This window comes from Nycticebus coucang, chromosome 11 (genome assembly GCF_027406575.1).
Source record: "Nycticebus coucang isolate mNycCou1 chromosome 11, mNycCou1.pri, whole genome shotgun sequence".
Taxonomy (NCBI): domain Eukaryota; kingdom Metazoa; phylum Chordata; class Mammalia; order Primates; family Lorisidae; genus Nycticebus; species Nycticebus coucang.
Window position 1 is genome coordinate 50,128,198 of NC_069790.1, and position 25,097 is coordinate 50,153,294.

Here is a 25,097-nt window from a genome sequence, read left to right on the forward strand (position 1 = left end):
GATAATTTTATTTGAAACATTATGGAAGGGAAAAAATCAACAAAGAAAAATTAGTAAGGTTAGAAGTTCATGTTTATACAACCTAATACTTAGATTTTCTGAAGTATAAGAACATGCTTGTATTAATAGAAACTCTAAAATCACTACAGAATATTTAACAAAGAGATATCCTTTACTTAAATTTAACCCATTTTTTCTCTGAATTTAGAAGGAATCATTCTCGAAAAACTTTTGATGTTTTTACTACTTGAATATTTAAGTTATTGCATTACCTTAAGTTATTGCATTTCATACATGGCAATCTACTTTCTTTCTTTCTTAGAGACAAAATCTGTCCCCAAGAATTTCCAACATCCTCAGAATGAAATTGTTTGCTGGATTTTAAGCTTCCATATTCTTCTATGGAAAAATAAAAAAGGGAAAAACAAATGTTAGAACTCCATAAAAACTTTTTGAAGGTTTAACAATAAAAACAAATCATACAGCTTTGAAGAAATATCAGAAAGACAATTATTTCCTACATATCTCTTTCCTCTCTTGTCTTAAATTCTTATTTCACCCTTCAGCTAACATTCTGTTTTCTGTAAAATGTTTGGTTGTAGGTCATTTTTTTTCATTTTGTCTCAGTACATTTGGTCATTTTGTGTTCTGTCTGTTAGAAAAGTCCTCCTCTTCCTCATTGTGATGTGATATAGTATTCAAAGATATGTTATAATAAGCCAGATAAGTTTTCTTGCCATTTTATTGCATGGATTTTTAAATCATCTGAATTATTTTAGGTTTTCTAAAAATTTATAATATTTACATAATCCCAGACTAATAAGATTATAGGTAACCTCTTGCACCCTACAATATCTCAACACTGAGATCTCTCAGATGAATGGTGAAAAAAATTTTATCCGGATACTCTTTCCACAAAAGACCAAAAATCATTGATGACTGAAGGTTTCCCTTTCCACTGAGATTTTTTGGTGGTGTACACAAATAGTCAAAATCTTTCTTTTACTATCTGAATTGCCATTTAAGCATCATCAGGTGTCCGCTGCTCATAGACTGTTCTTTTAAAATTCCTACAATAGTTTATTTGTTATAAGAAGCCAGGATTAAGTCATGGATGAATCACAAATGTCCTTTGTTCTGTGTCAGTCACTACTCAATTGTCATATTTACCCTTGTGCCCAACTGGGTGGCAGTCCATTGTTTAGTTGAAATTAAAGATGCAATGGCTACACCATAAGGCTCATTATTTGAGTCTGAAACACCTGCTGCAAGAGAATAAAAAGGCAATCATGCAACGGATCATTTGATAATTGGGTTAGGTAGGAAAAAGAGCATGGGTTTTTGTTGATTCTTGATACCATCACTCATGTTCTCAAAGTGGTAGTGGACACAGTAGGAAGGCAGTTTTTTGTTGAGTGAAGTGTCCAATTCAATGTGATATAGTTTTTTTTAAGTATTTTTGTGTTTTGTCCTAAGTATTTAAGACATAGGTCTCTCTGGTCCTGTTCAGATAAGGATTTCATGATTTAATTTCTTCTATGGTGTATCATGAGTATCTATACTGATTTATAGAGATTCCAAGTATTTGATGAAAGTGTTAGGCTGAAGTGAAACAGATTGAATCCTGATTCTGCCCCATCAATAGCATTCACAGGCATACATTCCAAATTCAGATCTTCCTGGGGAACCCCAAAGCTTCATTAATCACAGTTAGCGTGTTACTTTGAAATATCCAGATGAAAAGGTAATTAGGTACCTCTGCGGTACAATTGCAATATAATTGTTATACAGCTTTCCCTTTCTCTGAACTGTAATTTCTGTTTTAAATTCTAGCTGACAACAGCTCTAGCAGTAAGCAAAAGAGGCTCTATTGGCAGGACAGAATTGAGAATCAAGCTTTAGGATAAACAGGGCTCAAATAATACAGAAAATCATTTTAAGCATAATGCAATTACATCCGTGCCCAATTGTGGCTCAGTCCTGGACTAAAAAACATCCTGTTACATTCACACCCATCTTACAAAGGGGAATTAGAAATAACAAACAGATTTGAGTGCTGTGAAGGATCAATTTAAATATTTTTTTAAAAATGTGTAGAGTGAAAGAATAAATGATCTTCTCAGTAAAAATGAGTGAAAAAGCACGACCCATAGAAAAAATGAAATTAAAACTTGGGCAATATGAAAAGAAACATGATCTGTATACCTAGAGAAGGATAACCTGATTTCTGAATTGGGAAGAACTTACAGGAAGTAGCTTACTCAACTTTAGAAACTATATGAATTAATTTTATCCTTCAACCAGGTCTTACTTTCTTTCTTTTTTTTTTTTTTTTGAGGCAGCCTCAAGCTGTTGTCCTGAGTAGAGTGCTATGGCATCACAGCTCATAGCAACCTCTAACTCCTGGGCTCAAATGATTCTCTTGATTCAGCCTCCCAAGTAGCTGGGACTACAGGAGCCTGCCACAATGCCCGGCTATTCTTTCAATGCAGCCGTCATTGTTATTTGGTGGGCCCAGGCTGGATTCGAATCTGCCAGCTCAGGTGTATGTGGCTGGTGCCTTTACTTTCCTTATAAACATTTTCTTACTAAATTTAATTATTTTCTGATTATAAATATAATTAATATATTATCCCTGAAAAATTCACCGAGTATGAAATGCATCCCTAATTCAAAAATTCAAAATGCATCCAAAATTGGAAGCACTTTGAGTGATGATGCCGCAAATAGAAAATCCCAAGCCTAGCACCTTTGCTTTCTGATGGTTCAACGTACACAAACTTCATTTTATGAAGAAAACTATTTAAAATGTTGTGTGAAAAAAAAAATGTTGTGTGAAAGTATGTTCTTGCTATATATAAACTAAATGAATCTCTTGGTTAGATTCTAGTTTCATCCTCTGAATGTCTTATTAGGTACATGCAAATATTTCAAAATCTGAAAAACAAAACAGAGATGTGAAATACTTTGGTTCCAAATATTTTTGTTTCCAAATGTATTTCCTATACATATAACCTTTGAATAAAGGATACTCAATATGTGTTAGTATAACTTATAGGCAGACCCAGATTTTGTTGTCTGAAGAACTGAGTTAAAAAATCAATACTTAAATTTTTTTAAATTAATACTTAATGCGTTGAAATAGAAATATATTGGGATTGATGATATAAATGTATTTCAAGAGATGGTTTACTAATTAAAAAAACTAATGGAAAAAGAAGAGGGCAGATAAACCATTGTAGTTGTGCCTGTTGTTTGAAGCAATGGCCATGGGTGATGTTCAAGTCAAAGCCTTGTTGTGCCTTGAGGTCATCCCCTCAGCTACATTCGTCTTAGTGACAAAGAGGTCCCAGGCTGGTGGAGGCACAAGGCTCTTGGAGTCACTTGAACCAGAGTCATTATTTATTGAACGAGAGAACTACTCTCTTTGTTCTCCTGGTCATTGCAGGCTCACCAAACCATCTCATAATAAATAAGATTTTTCTTAACTTGTCCCAGAGAGACAGAATCCACTACTCAGAATAACACAAATGCCCAATCCATTTGGTATTTCTCTTGTAATACATCTGTTAATACTGGTTTAAGCACTAGTTTCTCAAGAATGTTGTGAACCTGAGTCCACCTCTGTCAAAAAATCCAGTGTCGGGCTTGCTAGGCTGAAAGTAAAACTTTTGATAGTGCTGATTTGTTTAGCGGCCAGTTGTCCTCTTCCTGGTTGGCATTGATCCCTATTAATACACATTTCTTTTTTCCTCCATTAGAAATAGTGTAATAAAAAATAAAAATAATTAAATTAAAGAAAAAATACCATAGACTTAGGGAAGACAATGAGGGATATTTTTCATGTATTTCATAAGAAAAGCATTGATAATATAAATTTTTCACACTCATAAATTTGTTAGCAAACTTGAAAATCCATTACTAGTGAAAATTATAATTTATCTGAAATGTGCATTTACAGAGTGTCTACTTAAAGGATTACGTACAGTACTGAGGAAGTTTTTAAATGAACTGAGTAAATGTCCAAAATTCATATCTCAGTCCCTCTTTGTTATCTTCTTCGTCTTCCAGATAATTATATGCATTGTTCATTGACCATATCAGCAAGGCTAACTGCTAGTAGTGAGAATGAAATTCAAAACATGTTAACTAGTGTGATGAAAATGTGTCAAATGGCCTATGAACCAAGTGTATGGTGCCTCATGATCATATTAATGTACACAACTATGATTTAATAAAAAAAATACCACCTAAGAAATTACATGATATTTTATTTAAAAGATTAATTTGATAAGTATTTTCCTTGCTATTAATTCTTTTAGCTATATTTATATAGGCTGCATATATAGGTGTGTATTTATATACACACACACACATATATATGTATGGCACTTATTTCCACACTTCCCCCAGTTAGGGATTTTTAGTTCATTTCTCACACTTAACTATTTTAATAAGGCCCTAGTGGATGTATCTAACTGTAAAAATAAAACACTTAGGATGCAAAAGATAATTTCCTCAAAATATCTGAAATGTTTTCATTTGAGAAAGGAAGCTGTTCTCAGATTTCTGGAAATTTTCCCCAAATTACCGGTTGTGAAGTTAAATTTGCTTGCCTTACAGTTCTTTCAAAAATAAATTTTAAGAGACGACTGCCCATGATCATCCCCTTCTCAGCTGACTTAGGAGCCTAACAGTCACTCAAATAAGCATGAAAATTGTCAACCTAGAAGTCCATTATATCCAGGAGCATTTAAAAGCATTATGAAAATACACTTTAGCTTTCTCTTCAAGATTTTAGACAAGGACTACTGTGCATTTGCCAGAACCTGAGAGAGCAGCTGGAATTATTTAAATATTCTTTGATGCTGATTATTAACATTAAAGTTCTTCCTTGGAGCCGGATGAATATAGTTTTATGTCTACTTCCTGGAATTTTTATTTACCATTCTTTTAAAATGTGAAAGATTTTTGGTTGCATCTAGTTTTGCTTTATTTAAGAAAAGTAATAATAGTGAATGCCTTGGGTCTTGTCTTTCTTTGTTAGATTCATTTGCCAGGATGAATTTTATCTCATTAAAAATTAACATCCTGTGATAGTCACTGTCCATCCTTTCAGAGAACACAGTGGACTAAATTGTTCTAAATATGATAGTGTGGAGATGTTTTAAAATTACAGAAGTTACCATGTAGTTTAAAATTTTATTTAGGGTATTCCTGATATTTTTTGGGTATTTTATTTAGGGTTTTTCTTGATATCCAGAAAAAGCATATGTATACCCTTAAACCATTACACATAGCTCTCTTTTTTAAATAAATGTTTCAATATAATATTTTTTCACATTATATATATATTGCTTTTTCAAAAGAAATAAAAGCCACATCTCATTTAACTATTTTACATTGTCTTCTAGAAGACAATTCAAAGCAAATAAATAATTTTTGAAACATAGAGAATTAATTTTTAAGTAAATAAAAACATTTTATAGTTGATGTGTAACTTACAAGATTGAATATTTTCTATTAAGTGGAGATTTCTTCTGGTGATGGTAATCTCATCAATTTAACATTGTATTTAAGAGCAGTTTCTGATAGCAGCCAAGCTGGGTCTTATAAAATGCTATTGTATTACCCTAGAGAAATTATACTTCTTATATAATGGTTTCCTCACCTGTAAAAAGTACAGAATTATAATAACCACATGTACAGTTATTTAGATGATTATAAGAATATGTAAATTAGTTAGCATGGTCCTAGACAAACAAATTGATGAAGACAGTAAATATTTGCTGTAATTATTATTATATTTGCCAGTATTCATACTTCATAAAAATAGGAAAGAAATTATGTTCTATTTTCAACTTTCAATATGTACAAATAGTTTGATTAGGTAATCTAATATGCCATATTATAATGATAATGATTATTGTTATTTAAGTATGTATAAATGTTCTGTGGTTTTGTGTTATGATGCTGGAATGCAATGTAAACATGTTTCAAATGAAAGAATAATGCATATTTTCTTAATTTAAACTGTATTTAAAAAATAACTTAAAAGCCTAGCCCTAATTTAATATCTTCTCTAAATAAAATTGCTGTGTAACAGTGTCACTTGAGGCTTTGGTTATTATTTGGGAACATGATTTGAATTGAGATGCTCTGTGTCATTTACTAGCCTAACTCATGCCTCTCCTAGAATTATCTCAATCAATACTAATTGAGGGCTCACGGTGTGCATGGTTCTGGATGAGCTATTTTAATTTAAAAGGTAGAAATGCATTAAATACCTGTGGCATTGAGCTTGAAGTCATTTTTGATAATTAGAACATATCAGAACAATTTTAATTCTCTTTTTATGTTTTTGGTCAAAATTGCTTAATGATTTATTCATTCATTCATTCCCAAAACTATTAGTAGTGCTATTCTGAGTCAAGCACTGTGCTAATACTATAGAATAGAGAGATAATCTGATCGTAGCACTGCTCTTCTGAGGTTGAGAATATGGTGGTAGAATTAATCAGGAAAACCTACATTTATACGAATATGGTGAGTGAACAATGTGCTTTTGGAGCTGGAAGAAAGATCTTTAACTCTGCATGAAAGAACCACAAAATACTTGCAAGATGAAGTTTAAATGACTTTATTTTGATCTCAATAATTATTACCATTAGAGAAAATTTTGGAAATGCAGCTAAGGTAAAAGGTAAAAGATCCCATCCCTCAAAGAGAATAATTGCCCAAATATAATTTATTATACTTCTTGTCAGTGAAAAAAACTATCTATATCTACCGATGCATTTATACCTGCACACGTTTATGTACACACATATAGTGTATGTATATGCATGTATGGATGTGGAAAGATTATCTATCAATCAACACATTTTATAAAACACAATAATAGGAATATATGCACAATTATGCTCTATTTGCTGTTTAATACTTTATATTTTTGCTTTATAATTTTTCTTGATTATACTTCCATTGAAAAATTCACTTCATGTGATTTTCTAATGAAGAAGTAGAATTTCATGATACAAATATGTTCTAATTTATTTAGCTAATTTTATTTTGTGGAATACTTAGATACTTTTCATTTTATCCAATTACAATGAACAACCTTGAAGAAAACATTTGGTATGTTTTTTACTATTTTCATAAGATAAATACTTTTTTTAAAGTATTAATGAGTAAAATAGCATGTATATTTTAAACTCAGCTATGGCCAACTAACCTGTTGGAAAGGTAAACCAATTTTAAACTCTATTACTAGCTTACCAGTTTCCCAATAAATTCTTATTTATTTTTTTAAACCTTTGCTTATAGAAAAGGACTGATTGTTTAATTCCTTCCCATCCCTTCTGTTCCATTCTCTTCCCTTCTCTTCCTTTCCCTCCCGGCCCCTTCCCTCCTTTCTTTCTTTTTATATTTACTAGTCTATTGTGAAGGATGTTTATTACAAAAGGTACAGATGAAAAAACAGGAGAAGAGGTCTATAGGACCAGGTCGGGAAGGGTCCTGACTATAGGAGTTTCTGTCCTTGGGGAATTAGGGTGTGTCACCTTCCCAGCATAAGGATGTATTTGACAACACAGAAGCTTTCTGATCTCTGTCCTGTAGGGTTTTTATGAAGGTTTCATCATATAGGCATGATTGATTAGTAACTCAATATTCTTCCCTTCCCCAAGGATGGGTATGGCAACTGAGGGTTCCAGATTTGTTGGAACCTTCAACAAGTTTGTCTTGTTGGCCTTTTAATCAGCCCTTGGTAGACATCCAAGAGGAGTCTCCTCATTAGAACGAGACATCCTCTTATCACCCTAGAAATCAAAGACCAAATACTAGAACAGAATTACATTGTCAGTTTATGATCTTTCTGTCTTTTTGACGTAGGCATTTAAGGCTATGAATATTCCCCTTAGGATTGCTTTACTGCATCGCATAGGTTTTGAAATCTACATCCCCTGTGTCATTTGATTTAAGGAATCTGTTGGTTTCCATATTACTTTTATCTTTAATCCATGGATCATTCAGCAGCAAGTTGATTAATTTTCATCACTTTGTATAGATTTAAATGTTAAGTTCCTCTTAAAATTGATTTCTAGTTTCATTCCACTGTGGTCTGAGAAGACACAATATGATTTAAATTTTTAATTTTGGATTTGCTGAGACTTGTTTGGTTGCCCAAGATATAATCAAACTTGAAAAATGTTCTGTTTACCAACGAGAAGAATATATTATCAGCAGTTTATTTTCTATGTCTGTTTGGCCCATTTGGTGAAGTCACGTTTAAATCCACTGTTCCTTTATTCATCTTCTGCGTCAATGATCTGTCCAGTCCTATCAGTGGGGTATTAGAGTCCCTGTCAAGTTGCTACTTTTTATTTATTTCATAGATCTAGTAGAAATTGCTTTATGAAATTTAAGTGCAGATGTATTTAGAGTCGTTATATCTTCTTGTTAAATTGCTTTACCGCTATGTAATGACTAATTTTGTCTTTTTTATTATTGTTGATTTATTTTATTTTATGTGGTATCAGAATGGCTACACCTGCTTGTTTTGACTTCCATATGTGTGACATCTACTTTTCTATTGAGTCAGTCTTTGTGAATTAGATAGTTAGATGTGTCTCTTGGATACATGTATATAACAATTAATTCAGTTGTGTTTTGTCATCCATTCAGCCAGTCTGTGTCTTCCAAGATCATTCATGTTCAGTGTCAATATTGGTATGTGTGATGCTATTCTGTTCATCATGTTGGATGATATCTTCTTGTTTTGTTTACATTCTGTGTAGTTGTTTTATAGGGGCTCTAAACTTTAACTTTTAGGAGTTGCTATACTGGTAGGTATCTACTATGCAATTATAAGTACACTGTACTTTTGAGCATTTCATGAAGGGCAGGTCTAGTAGAGACAAATTCTCTTAGAGGTCACTTGTCTGGAAAAATATTTTTCCTTCATTATTTATGACACTTAGTTTTTCAGGATAAAAAATTCTTGGCTGATAGTTGTTCTGTTCAAAAAGGGTAAAAATGGGGCCCCAATCCTTCTGGCTTGTAAGATCTCCACTGAAAGGTCTACTGTTAGCCTGATGGGTTTTTCTTTGTAGATTAGTTTCTACCTTTTTCTTATAGAATATAGAATTTTCTTCATTTTGACTTTGGCCTGGTATGATCCTGTCATATAGATATCTATATTCTATGAATCTTCTTGGTGTTCAACGACTGTCTTGTATCTGGATATCAGAATCTCAGGCAATACCACAGAAAGTTCTCCTCAATAATTACTTCAATAGGTTTTCTTTTCTTTTTTTTTTTTTTTTGCTTTTTTTTCCCCCCTCGGAGACACCTATAATTCATATACTGGATTTCTTTATATAGTGTTATATTTCTCTGTGTGATTTTTCATTCTTATTTATTATTTTTTTCTACATGTTGATTCATTGGGTTAGTTCAAAAAGCCTTACCCTCAAGTACTGAGAGTCTTTCTTCTGCTCAGTCTAGCTTGTTCTTGATGCTTTTTGCTGTATTTCCTAATTCCATTAATGATTCTTAAATTTCTCCAAAGTTATTTTATATTTGTTCTTATGTTATCTATATCTTTAGTGAGCTTTTCATTATTCATGTTCTTAAATTGTTTTTTTTGCCTTCTTTGTGTTGATTTTGACCCCTCTTCAAATCCCATTAATATAACTTGCCATCCATATTATTAATTCCATTTCTGACATTGTAGTAATTTCCTTTAGGTTGGGATGCACTGCTGTGGATTTACCATGATGTTTTAGGGATACTGAACTAGTTTGTTTTTTCATATTGCCATAATTCTCTTGTTAGATTTTCTCACTGGGAACGTCTTTTCTACATCCATAACATAACAGGAAGTTTGCAGTGCACTTGTTGTCCTTTGCTGGGAACTCTCTTGCTTAGTGAGAAGAAGAAGTCTCCAGGTAGCACTTTTGTGTCCTACTCTGGAGGATTGATTTGGCAAGAGAGGAATGGGTGCACTGAAAGCCTACTATGTAGCTACTCTCCTACATTGTCCTATTCTTCTGTGGTTGTCCTATTCATAGCCAGTGTTGAAAGATACTCTCACAGAGTATTTGCTTGGTCCCCAGGCCAATGTTGGAAGCTCAGGAAGGGGGCTGAGTGAATCCTTCTGTACAGAGGTTAGTAGTGTGGGAGTTTGCTTTGATTGGGCCTCCCTGTACTGGTATCAGTCAGTGGTGGTTGCTGGTTTCAGCTACTTAGGCAGCGGCCCCAGATGTCATGGATGTGAACATGTGATCTGCTCAGTTCTAGGGGCATCAGCATGTAGAGGCAGTGTCGTTTCAGGTAAGTTAGTTTATGGCTATGGCAACGAGCCAGGGATTGTGCCACAGTGATTATGTTAGTGTAGAGCATGGCTGAGGTCACTAACAAGTATGGTGTTCTGTGCTTCTGGGCTTATGGCACATAAGCCCACTGAGGCGCATGACACATGGGGCTGCAACAAGTGGGAGATCTTAAGACTTTGGCCAGCACCTCACTGTGTCATAGGACCTTGACAGGCTCCTGGGCAAGTCAGAGAAGTTGATTAGAGCGCACGCAGTTCATGGGATGTAGGTGGGTGCCTGAACAGCACATAGTACCTTGGCAGGTGCCTAGGCTAGTCACAGGACCTCAAGCAGGCATATTCCTGGGACTTCCTGAGACCTTGGCTAGTTCCTTGGTGGGTTGTAGGAACTTGGCAGTGTCTGCATGGGTGGTGGAACTTTGGCATGTGCCTGTGCAGGACAAGGGAACTTGGTGAGTTTCTACACAGTTTAGGAGGTCTTGGTTAGTGTGGGCTGGGGACCATACCCACCATTGGGGTGGCTTGTTAGACTGCAGTGGATGGCTACCCAGGGCTGTTGAGGTGGGAGATGTTTGGCACTTAGCTGGGGAGCTGTGGTAGCTAAGGCTCTCTCTCTGCCCAGGTCCAACTATGACAGCTACTGCAGTGCCACTCTGGTGGCAGTCATAGAACTATTGAGATTTCAAGATAATGGTGATAGATGCTGAGGACTCATGGGCGCCTGCTCTGCTCATATCCTGGGAGGCGACCCGTGGGTTTTGGGGCAGTGCATGGCACCCTGTCATAGTCTCTGAGAGCATCTGACCACCTCATGCCCTCACTGGACTTGCCAGGGTAATGGAAAGGTGGCTGGAGTCAAGCTGAACCCTCTATTGACCAGACAATCTGGGGCTAAGATTGTAGAATGGAGTCTGCTGCAGAAACTGGGATTGGAAACTGAATCCCAGTTCATCATTGTGCCTGTTCTCTGGTGGAATGGTGCTACACAGTCTTTAAGCAGCTCCAATCAGTTCAAAAGGCTGGTATAGTTGGGGAGCTGCAGCTCCCCTGCAGCTTGGATTACAATGTCTGCTGGGGTTGTGCAGTGTCCTGGGGATCTCTTCCCTGACCCTTCCCCACTTGTAGACATTTCCCTCAGGTACCTTCAATTCTTGTTGAGTATATCACCCTGCTTCTCTCTTTCCCACTTTGCGTTGTCTCCAGTTGCATTTCTGATGATTCACAATGCGCTCTCCAAGATGCTTCATCCATGGGTAAAGCACCCAAGATGCTTTATCTTCTCCTTGAGAACAGTGAGTGCAGGCTGCTTCCAGTCTGTCATCTTGGCCATTCCGATTTTTATTTTTTGATTACTATTGAGCTATTTGTTTTTTTCTATTAAAGGGTCCTTTAAAGTTGCTCCATTTTTGATTGATATGTAGTTTCCTATGTATTTATAAGGTCTTTCTGTGTATTAAAAGTCGAAGATTTGGAGTTATATCAGAAAAGGATTTTATATAAAATGTTTAAAAGACTTTTTCATTGTGTATTTTCTATCAAACTATGTATACTGAAGGATATAATATTTTATATGTCTTATAGATAACATTTGTAGGAGCATTTACAATATTTATTTGATTTTAGGAACTTTTACATTTTTTTCACTTGACACTTATTAACATCTTCAAGCCTTAAGATATTCTGTCAAAAAAATTGAGGATTACAATATACTTTTTGAAACACAGGATAAAAACAAATCTTGTTTTATAAACAGTCAAATATTTGTGCCCCATTAGCTTAGTAGAGGTTTAAATAACTGGGGCTTTACTCTCCTTCAAACAAAGTCATGTCTCAGAGATGACTTTGAGTCACCTTGACTTGAGATGACTTTGACTCAGATGCCTGCTTATTGGAAGCTGACTAACTGCATAAGACTCACAGTGGAATACTGGGGGGAAGATGTTGTTAAAATACAGATTCTAGTGCTCTTTGCACAAGAGCTATTGATCCTATAGTTTGTGTCATAGCATCTATTTTTAATAAACAGAACAACAACAAAAAATTTCTCATCTGATTTTTGAATCAACACTTATTGAAAGATAGAAAGCTATGAAGTCAAGCATATATGCCAGAAAAATACATAAATGGTGGCCTGAGTTGAGGTCCTAAAAAATATATGCTGGGTGAGCTGACGGGAGGGGACCCAAGTGAAATACAGATGAAATGCTAAATCAATTAATATTTACTTTTTTCCTCTTAATAATTCTTAATGTTAGGCTAGTTCCCTAAAGAATTGTATAGTAGGTTGGAGGGATCTGACAACTTTGCATAAAGAGAAAAATAATATAAATTATACCAAAACAGAAAACAGTGGTAACTCAGGCCAGATGTTGTATAGAAAGAAAGAAATAAGCTGTGGTCTTCAAATGAAGCCTTTAATGACTTCGTGAAGTGAGAGTAGTGAAAATGTGGGAACATTTTGATTAAGACACGAGATATGTGAATAACAGAAATGGAGAGGAGCTGGGTTTAGTCAAGTGTGTGTTTGAACCATCACCATTGTTCTGAGGAAAAGCACCCAGGCTTCTGCCTAAGGTAAGCACAATCAAGAGAAATGACAACAAAGCAATCTCTGTCAAAGGCTTTAGAAAGAGTACCTATAGTGGTTTATGATAAGATAACCAAGAATCTAAATTATGTGCAGATGAATATGTTACAATGTAGTTTCTTTCCTCAGGGAGTTTACCCTTCAACAGGGAGAATCAACTAAATCTTGAGAAATCATTTAAGAATATAATTTTCAAATGTTCTGGCATTAAACTACTTTAATTGTTTATAAACACAGCCAGATAATAGATAATGTCTATTTGTCTAAATATTTATGATAAGTCATTGTCCCAAATGAGAGAAAAATGTCAATTTATTTCACATACATAGCTTTGGTTAAGTAATAATCAGAATCTCTGCATCTTCATTGATATTTCTTACTGACAAGTGAAGAATGTTGGGCATCTTGACTTTCCCTTTCCAAAAACATGCTTAAATTATAGAAAGCCAGGCTAGGATTCTTCTAGAATATTTAATTCTAATATGTTCATATATAATTCAAGCAACTCTGGTCAAAGGGTAATCTGCTTGACTGCTAGATTTTACTGCAGGTGGGCTTAGAAGGGAACTAATTTGGGCTCAGTATTTGCTGGATATGTTAGAAGGAACAATTGGCTAGATTGCTGATTCTAATGTTAATAACCCAGATGTTAGTAAAAGCTGCCAGCTGGGAACACAATGACCAAATTCCCTGTGTATGTACTCTAATGTCTAATGATGATGAGTGAATCATTTGACCACATCTAGCATTCTTAGCTTAACTATTAAGGTTGTAATCTCATTGCCTCAGTTTAAGACACAGTGTAGAAATTTAACACAATGGATACTATTTTAAAAATCCAGTGTCTGATTAGTATTTTTATATACAATACAATCTGCCTTTATGTTTTGATTGTTTCACCCTTATAATGAATTTGGCCTGAATTATACATAAGATGTCTAATTTTAGCTTACTTATACCCACTACTGGAAAATAAGAAAATGTATGATGATCTACAGGAATCAGTCCCCAACTGCACCCCTACCCAGCTCATAACAACAATGCTTCAGGAAACCACTTGAATCAGATATACAAGGGCTAACCCTCGAAATGATGGTGAATGTGCTCGCTCTCTTTTATCACGATTATATGGAGCTAGATAAATAAACAATATGGTGAAATAAAACTTCATCAACAAGTAAAAATGAAGATGAAACAAAGGTGACATGAGTTTCTGCATTAGCACTGTTTCCCTTGTGGATGGATGAACATTAGTGGGAAGTTAGCCCAGAATGCTGGTCATTATAACACAGCTGATGTAGTTGCTTTGTGCACAGCCTAAATCTTTTATCTGCCAGACTTGGTGTCTTTTTCTTTTTCACGGATTGTTGGGATCTACAGCTATACTGCCCCATATTTCCTGCTAATTTTTTTCCATCATGGGGATAAAATCCATTTGGAAAATATTTGAAATTAAACCACAAATTTGTGGAGACATCAAATTCAAAAATATATACCAGTAGATTTGTTTACTTTTGAGGGGTAATGAAAAATAGTGGAATCTGTGTAATTAGTATAAGTTTTCAAACTTGATGAAGACTATACGTGTACATTTCTCAGTAGCTCACCTAAATCCTTGTGAGCAAGAAATAAGGTAAACATCAAGTAAATCACCAACTTCCCAAATCTATTGATATATATATGGATGAAAATAGAGAAAATTTAAATTCAAGCATATTCCATAAAATCTTAACTTTGTGCACAGCATGAAAGCATTTCAGAGCTCCTCAGATTGATGAAGAGAAATGCCTCATTAAATAATAGAGAGATCCGTGCAGTGTTATAAAAACAGCATGGGCAGGATTATAAGAAGTTATTTTTTAGATCAAACAAAGAGAAATATGTGTGGAAATTAGACAATTTCTTTAGAACCTGAAGACAGGGTAGAGAAAATTTTGAGGTGGATTTTAATAAAGTTTTTTATGTACACACAGTATTTCATTATGTAAACCAGTGATAAATCAATTGGTGGTACAAAATACAATATTGCAAGCATATTTTTATTTTTGAATTTAAATGAAATATTTCAAGGATATTTCTTTTTTTTTTTTTTTATTGTTGGGGATTCATTGAGGGTACAATAAGCCAGGTTACACTGATTGTAATTGTTAGGTAAAGTCCCTCTTGCAATCATGTCTTGCCCCCATAAAGTTTGACACACACTAAGGCCCCACCCCCCTCCCTCCGTCCCTCTTTCTGCTTTTCCTCCCCCCCAATAACCTTAATTCATAAAAATATAACATTTACTCATAGTTTGATATTAGACTAAAATTCCTTTTTATTCTTATTTTTATGAGTTCATTGTTAATGATTAATGCTTTTGTGTATCTTTAAAAGAATTAAATGTTTCTCTCTTTGCTATGTTAAGATAGTAATTATGTTACTAAGTTTTCTGTACCTAAATAATAATTTTTAGTCTTAGGATTAAACCTGATTTAGCCATAAAATTTTATATATAATCTTGGATTTGTTTTGCTAATATTTACTTGGTCCTACTGGGGTCCTACAGAACACCAAGCTCAGAAGGCACCAGCCCTCCTTTTCTATGTAAAGATGCTGAAATTTTAGGAGTTCAGGGAAAAGTCTTAATGGTTTTTGTGTTTTTGTTTATGACTCTCTGTCCTCCCTGCTCTGGCTCTGAGTGGCTTCTAGCAAGAAGTGAGTGCCTTCTAGCGAGAGAACTAAAACATGAATTAGGAAACCAGAAATTTTCAGAATGACTGCAGAAAGTAAAAACTGAGGAAAGTAACCCACTAAAGTAATAAACTCCTAGGCTCACCTCCAATTTATGCATTCTTGGAGTTGAAACAATTATATGAAAGACTTTGGCACTGAGCTAATGCACAAGTTTTTATGCAGATATGCAATGAGGCACCATGTTGTGTGCACATGGAGAAAGATGAATAGCACTGAATACTTGTGAAAAATGAGCTGACATTGGAACCACAGTACACAGAAGGCAGGATAGAAGTTACAGCTTAATTGCCTGTCCAAGAAAAGAAGAAAAACCCCAAACCCATGGTTGATTGTCCATCAAAACAAACAAAAATGATTACTGACATGCTCTATAGGACTTATAGAAGACTGAGAGGTTTATAACATAATGTTCAGAATGGTAGTATACAACCCACTTTTACTTGGAATTTAGAAAAATTATGAAAATCTCAATTTTTACCAATAAAGAAAATCAAGGAGCTTCCAAAATGAAATTACACAAAAGTTGGAATTATCTTACAAAATATTCAAAGCAACAATTATAAAAATATCAAATGAGCAATCATAAATACTTGTAATAGTTTAAAGTAGAAAATACCAGCAAAAAATAAAAGACAAAGAAAAAAATGGAAATATTAGTACTAAAACTCAAATAAAAGCTAACTGGATGGATTCAAGAGTAGAATAGATATGACAAAGCAAAATTTCAGTAAAATTGAAAACAGATCAATAAATCTATCCAATCTGAATAACAGAGGAAACATTTAAAAATGAACAACATTTCAGGACCTGTTTAATAGTACAAAATCTAGTCTTTATATTATTAGTTCTCCAGAAGAAGAGATGAGAGAAAAACCAGAAAACATTTAAACATTACAACTGCTGACAACTTCACTACCTTATAAAAGATATCCACTCGTAGATTCAAGAAACTGAGAAAATTCAGAGCAGAACAAATTCAACAAGCTATCTATATGCAGATACATAATAATCAAACTATTCATAATTATAAACAAAGAAGAAAACCTTAAAAGCAGTAAAATATAGTAAGGCATTAACTGTAAAAGAATTATGATGTAAATAGCTGTAGATTATTATCAAAATTCAAGGAAGCCAGAAGAAATAAGCAAATTTATCAAGTGTTAAAAAAAAATAACTGTTACCTCAGAGTAGTTTAGTTCAACTATCCCTTAGAAATGGGAGAGTAATAAAAATATTTCCAGCCAAATTAAAAATAATAAATTTCATAATCATCATACTTAATCTCAATTTATCTCAATAAATTATTTTTATAAGTTCTTGAAGGAATTGAAATTCTATTAGAAGAGAACTTAGAACATAAGAAAATAAGAAGGTTCAACAAATATAATATCTGGCTAAATTACAAAAAAAACCCTGCTGGGACTTCAAGCTAATACTTGAAATAATAATGGGAAAAAATATAGAGAATCCTCAAAGAGCTAAAAGTAGATTTTCCATTTGATCCTGAATTCCCATTACTCAGTGTCTTCTCAGAAGAAAAAAGCATTTTATCAATAAGGACATGTGTACTAGAATGTTGATAACAGCTTAGTTCACAATTGCAAAGATGAGAACCCAGTGTCCATCAAATGATGAATGGATTAATAAAGTGTAGCATATGTTTACCATGGAATACTATTCAGCCCTAAAAGATAAAGACTTTATATCTGTTGTATTAATCTTAATGAAGTTGAAGAACATTCTCCTTAGTAAAGTAGATCAAAAATGGGGAAAAAAGTATCCCATGTACTCAATACTAATTTGAAACTAGTAGATGAACAATGACAGACATACACATGAAGAAAAACACAATTAAATTTAAGTAGAGAGAGAAAGCATTCAGTAAGCTCCCACCTAACGAGTACAATGTAGGGGTATGTGGCACACCTCCTGGGTAAAGGACTCAAATACAACTCAGACTTTTTCTAACAAACAAAAACAATGTAACCTAATTATGTGTACCCTGTATTAATCCAAATAAAAAAATTAAATAATATCTCAATAAATATAAAGGCATACCATTTCCTCAATCACAAAGTTGTTAAGATGACATAAATCCCTAAATTGATCTACAAATTCAACCCAACTCTTTCAAAATCACAAGAGATTTCTTTGCAGAAATTTAGCAGCTATCCTAAAATTCCTTTTGAATTTCAGGGTAACTAAATAATCAAAATAATCAAAATAATAAAAATAATCTTTAAAAAGAAACTGGAGGACCCACACTTCACAATTTTGAACTTACTATCAAAGCAAGGTTTTGTTGACTTAAACATTGGGGAAATAGATTTGAACATCAAAATAGTTAATTAATTTTTGGCAAGAGTGCAAAGATAATTCAATGCAGAAACAGTCTTTTAAGCACATTGCTCTGAGACAACTAGATAGAGATATGGAAAAAAGTTGAATTTGATCCCTTACCTTAAACCATATACAAGTAATTCAAAATGGATCGAATACCTAAATGTAAATACAAAGTTATAAAAATCTTAGGAAAAACAGCAGTAAATCTTCATTACCAAAAACTTGAGAATTACATTTGAGGTATGAAACCAAGATCACAAGCAAAAAACAAAAAAAATAATTGATTTAACTTCATAAAACACAAAATTTTTTATGGTTCAAAGGACACTATCAAGAAAATGAAAATATTTGACACATTTACCTATTTAAGGGACTTCTATCCCTAAAATATGTAAAAAGCTCTCACAATGCAATAATAGAAGACAAATTAATTAAAAATCAGTGAAAAGCCTGAATAAACATTTGTCAAAAGATGTACAGATGAGCAATAAGCACACAAAAAGATGCTCAAAATCACATCATCATTGTTCAGCAGGGAAATATAAATGAAAATCACAATGTTATACTGCATACTTACTTAGAGTACTAGAATCAAAAAAAGAGATATTAACTAGTTCTTCTAAAGTTGCAGAGAAGTATGAGCTTTGCTTTTGCTCATACATTGCTTTTGTAAATACAAAATGATGCTACCATTTGGATAACAGTTCCGCATATCCTCAGAAAATTACGTATGGAGTTAATATTTAACTCAGATATTCCACTGCTAGGTGAACTAATTTCACTCTAGGATATATCTAAACCAAAAATTTTACACAAATTTAAATCAGGGTAAATCATAATAGTGAAAATGTAAAATCATCCATGTAACCATGAACTAATAAATGAGTAAACAAAATGTATAGAGAGTTATTTGACTGTGAAAACGGAATGGTGTGCTAACATACTACAAAATAATTAATTATTAAAAACATTATAAGTGGAAGAAGACTGTCACAAAAGACTAAATCTTATGTGACTCTACCTTTATTATACATAGGCAGTCCCTGGGTTATGAACAAGATAGATTCTGTAGGTTTGTTCTTAATGTAAATTTGTATGAAAATTCAGGAGCAGTTACATTTATCTATTACCTATAATAGCCTCCATTAGCAAGGGCAAGTTGTAACATCAATCAGATGTTTGTAACTCAGGAAATTTCTGTTATAGCCTTCATTTGTAAGTATGAGTTGTACAGTTGTACATAAGTTGGATATTTGTAACTCAGGAACTGCTTGTATCCAGACTAGGCAAATTCATAGATAGAGAAAGTAGATTATTAATTGCTTAGGGATGGAACAATAAGATTGCATGGGATAACTAATTAAAAGATTAGGAGTTTTTGAGGACAGACAGGCAAGATGGCGGCCGAGTAACAGCTTCCTTGCATCTGGGCACTGTGAGTCTGGGGAGATGGGACTCCAGGAATCTCTGGCTGGTGGGATCTGCCTATAATCATCCTTGTGAGGATACAGGGAGCCAGCAAGAGACTTCTGGACCCCAAGAGGAGGACTAAAACAGTGGAAAACCAGCAAGTGGTCGTGTGTGTTCCATCGGTCTAAACCTGCCAGCAACTGTAAGTAAGTACAGTAGCAGCGAGACTGCAAACCAGAAAGGCCTTACCTGTGAACTGTTTTGGTGTCTTTGGACTTGGCACTCAGTTGAACTGTCTTGGGGAGAGCCTGAGCAGGAGTGCGGATAACTTTGGCCGTTGTCTAGGGCCCCAGTCTGAGTCTGGCTCCACTCACAGGGAGCCATTGTGAGTGATCTGCCCTGGCAAGCTCTGCCTTCAGGGTTGCAGAGCAAGAATTGGGCGGGAGCTGGTAACCCAGCGACTGAGTAGCCTAAGGGCGGGGTCTGAGCTGCCTTACAGCCCTAATCCTCAGAGGCAGAGTGAGACCAGTTTTGGCACACTGGGGAAGTGGATAGCCACTTCAGCAGTGATTCCAGCGACAAGCACTTTCCTAAGAAAGATTCTACTCAGCAAGTATACAAGTTCAAAGTGCCTTTTAAGAGGGCTGAAGAGAGATTTAGGGTGTTTACCTGCTGGGGTTGGAGAAATCAGCAGCCTCCAGTCATATCAGCACTGTGATTAAAGCTCATACCTCAGAAGACCATGTGTTGCCCAGACAATATTCAACAACATATACATACTGCTTTGTTTTGGGCTGTGCTTTTTTTTTCTATTTTTTTGGTTTGGTTGTTTTTCTGTTTATTTTGATGTTGCTGATGTTGTTTTGTTTTTTAATCTCAACCTTTTCCATACAGATTTTTTTCTTTCTCAATTTTTCTAGTATAGTTATAATTTCCCATTGCTGCCTTTTTCAATAACTAGAACTTCATTTTTACTAGTGCTTCTACCACTATTATTTGGTTTTTCACCCAATTTTATCCCGTAAAGTTTTCTGTTTGCTTGTTTTGGTTTGATTTATAGCATTTTTGTCTTTCCTCTCTACTTGGTGGAGGTGGGGTACTGTGTCTGGCCAGTTTAGCAAAGAGCTGCTGACCTCAAAGGAACCACCCAACTGGGCACCCCCAGAAGGTGGAGTTTTTTTAAGGTTGTGTCAAAGTACCCTACTGTACACCTATATTGCTCTGTCTCCCTCTTTCTGTGCCTCTCTTCTATTTTAATACTCCTTTTACCAACCCCGTCTCCTTTCTATATATTTTTTTTCTATTCACACATTCCTCCTTTCTTTCATCCCTTTCTTGCTCTTCAACCTTCCCATCCTTCTGGTCCTATACCAAAAGGACTCATAGAAACCTTAGTCCACAGGCACAAGAACTTAAAGAGCAAGAGGGAGGAAAGGAAAGGAAAATTAGGGAAAGGAAACAGATAAAAGAAATCACTCATGAGGAAGAATCAGCAGAAAACTCCAGGCAACATGAAGAACCAGTCCAGAACAACCCCGCCACAGGCACAAGAACATAAAGAGCAAGAGGGAGGAAAGGAAAGGAAAATTAGGGCAAGGAAACAGATAAAAGAAATCACTCATGAGGAAGAATCAGCAGAAAACTCCAGGCAACATGAAGAACCAGTCCAGAACAACCCTGCCAAGGGACATGAGGTAGCTACTGCAGAGGATTCCACCTATAAAGAAATGTTAGAAATGACAGAAAGGGAATTTAGAATACACATGATGAAAACAATGAAGGAAATGATGGAAACAATGAAGGAAACTGCTAATAAAGTGGAAAATAACCAAAAGGAAATACAAAAACAGAATAAAATAAGAGATGAATGATATGAAGAATATAGAAAGGATATAGCAGAGCTGAAGGAACTGAAACAGTCAATTAGGGAACTTAAAGATGCAATGGAAAGTATCAGCAACAAGTTAGACCATGCAGAAGAAAGAATTTCAGAGGTAGAAGACAAAGTTCTTGAGATAACTCAGATAGTAAAAGAGGCAGAAAAGAAAAGAGAGAAAGCAGAACGTTCACTGTCAGAATTATGGGACTTTATGAAGTGTTCCAACATACAAGTTATAGGAATTCCAGAAGGGGAAGAAGAATGACCCAGAGGAATGGAAGCCATACTAGAGAATATTATAAAAGAAAATTTCCCAAATATCACCAAAGATTCTGACACACTGCTTTCAGAGGGCTATCGGACCCCAGGTCGCCTCAACTCTAACCGAGCTTCTCCAAGACACATTGTGATGAACGTGTCCAAAGTCAAGACAAAAGAAAAGATTCTGCAAGCTGCCAGGAGTAAGCGCCAGTTGATCTACAGGGGCAAATCCATCAGAGTGACCACAGACTTCTCTAATGAAACTTTCCAAGCAAGTAGACAATGGTCATCTACCTTTAATCTACTTAAACAGAACAATTTCCAGCCCAGAATTCTGTACCCTACTAAGCTAAGCTTAAAAATTGACAGACAAATCAAATCATTTACAGATATACAAACATTGAGGAAATTCGCCACAACAAGACCAGCTCTACAGGAAATACTTCAACCTGTTCTACACACTGACCATCACAATGGATCAGCAGCAAAGTAAGAACTCAGAAATTAAAGGACAGAACCTAACCTCCACACTGATGCAAAAGACAAAACTAAGCAATGGACTCTCACAAAATAAGATGAATAGAATACTACCACACTTATCAATTATCTCAATAAATGTTAATGGCTTGAATTCCCCACTGAAGATACATAGATTGTCTGACTGGATGAAAAAACACAAGCCATCCATTTGCTGTCTGCAAGAAACAACCTGACTTCAAAAGACAAATTAAAACTCAGAGTCAAGGGTTGGAAGACAATTTTTCAGGCAAATGGAATTCAGAAGAAAAGAGGAGTTGCAATCTTATTTTCAGATACATGTGGATTTAAAGCAACTAAAGTCAAAAAAGACAAAGCTGGTCACTTTATATTGGTCAAGGGAAAAATACAACAAGAAGACGTTTCAATTCTAAGTATATATGCACCCAATTTAAATGCTCCCAGATTCTTGAAACAGACCTTACTCAGTCTGAGCAATATGATATCTCATAATACCATAATAAATGGGGATTTTAACACTCCTCTTACAGAGCTGGACAGATCCTCTAAACAGAAATTAAACAAAGATATAAGAGATTTAAATGAGACCCTAGAACAACTGTGCTTGATAGATGCATATAGAAGACTCCATCCCAAAGATAAAGAATATACATTCTTCTCATCACCCCATAGAACATTCTCCAAAACTGATCATATCCTGGGACACAAAACAAATATCAACAGAATCAAAATAATTGAAAATTTACCTTGTATCTTCTCAGACCATAAGGCACTAAAGGTGGAACTCAACTTCAACAAAAACGCTCGACCCCACACAAAGACATGGAAATTAAACAATCTTCTGTTGAATAACAGATGGGTGCAGGAAGAAATAAAACAGGAAATCATCAACTTCCTTGAGCACAACAACAATGAAGACACAATCTACCAAAACCTGTGGGATAGTGCAAAAGCTGTTTGAGAGGAAAATTCATCGCTTTAGATGCCTACATTCAAAAAACAGGAAGAGAGCACATCATCAATCTCAGAACCATCTTATGGAATTGGAAAAAGAAGAACAATCTAAGCCTAAACTCAATAGAAGAAAAGAAATCTCCAAAATCAAATCAGAGATCAATGAAATTGAAAACAAAAGAATCATTCAGAAAATTAATGAATCAAGGAGTTGATTTTTTGAAAAAATAAATAAAATAGATAAAACATTGGCCAGACTAACGAGAAATAGAAAAGTAAAATCTCTACTAACCTAAAGCAGAAATGATAAAGGGGAAATAACAACTGATCCCACAGAGATACAAGAGATCATCTCTGAATACTACCAGAAACTCTATGCGCAGAAATTTGACAATGTGAAGGAAAAGGATCAATATTTGGAATCACACCCTCTCCCTAGACTTAGCCAGGAAGAAATAGAGCTCCTGAACAGACCAATTTCAAGCACTGAGATTAAAGAAACAATAAAAAATCTTCCAACCAAAAAATGCCCTGGTCCAAATGGCTTCACTCCAGAATTCTATCAAATCATCAAGGAAGAGCTTATTCCCGTACTGCAGAAATTATTCCAAAAAATAGGGGAAGAAGGAATCTTCCCCAACACATTCTATGAAGCAAACATCACCCTGACACCAAAACCAGGAAAAGACCCAAACAAAAAGGAGAATTTCAGACCAATCTCACTCATGAATATAGATGGAAAAATTTTCAACAACATCCTAGCCAATAGATTACAGCTTACCATCAAAAAAGTCATTCATCATGATCAAGTAGGCTTCATCCCAGGGATGCAAGGCTGCTTTAACATACTCAAGTCCATAAACATTATCCACCATATTAACAGAGGCAAAAATAAAGATCATATGATCCTCTCAATAGATGCAGAAAAAGCATTTGATAAAATCCAGCATCCTTTTCTGATTAGAACACTGAAGAATATTGGCATAGGTGGCACATTTCTAAAACTGATTGAAGCTATTTATGACAAACCCACAGCAAATATTTTACTGAATGGAGTAAAATTGAAAGCTTTTCCTCTTAGAACTGGAACCAGACAAGGTTGTCCTCTGTCACCTTTACTATTCAACATAGTGCTGGAAGTTCTAGCCAATACAATTAGGCAAGAAAGGAAATAAAGGGAATCCAAATGAGAGCAGAGGAGGTCAAACTCTCCCTCTTTGCTGACGACATGATCTTATACTTAGAGAACCCCAAAGACTCAACCACAAGACTCCTAGAAGTCATCAAAAAATACAGTAATGTTTCAGGATATAAAATCAATGTCCACAAGTCAGTAGCCTATGTATACGCCAATAACAGTCAAGATGAGAAGCTAATTAAGGACACAACTCCCTTCACCATAGTTTCAAAGGAAATGAAATACCTAGGAATATACCGAACGAAGGAGGTGAAGGACCTCTATAAAGAAAATTATGAAATCACCAGAAAGTAAATAGCAGAGGACATTAACAAATGAAAGAACATACTATGCTCATGGATGGGAAGAATCAACATTGTTAAAATGTCTATACTTCCCAAAGCAATCTACCTACTCAATGCCATTCCTATCAAAATACCAACAACCTACTTTCAAGATTTGGAAAAAATGATTCTGCGTTTTGTATGGAACCAGAAAGAACTCCGTATAGATAAAGCAGTTCTTAGTAATAAAAATAAAGCTGGGGGCATCAACATACCAGATTTTAGGCTATACTACAAAGCAATAGTGGTCAAGAGAGCATGGTACTGGCACAAAAATAGAGACATAGACACTTGGAATTGAATGAAAACCAAGAAATGAAACTAACATCTTACAACCACCTAATCTTTGATAAACCAAACAAGAACATAACTTGGGGGAAAGACTTCCTATTGAATAAATGGTGTTGGGAGAACTGGATGTCTACATGTAAAAGACTGAAACTGGACCCACACCATTCCCCACTCACAAAAATTGATTCAAGATGGATAAAGGACTTAAAATTAAAGCATAAAACAATAAAAATCCTCAAAGAAAGCATAGGAAAAACACTGGAAGATATTGGCCTGGGGAA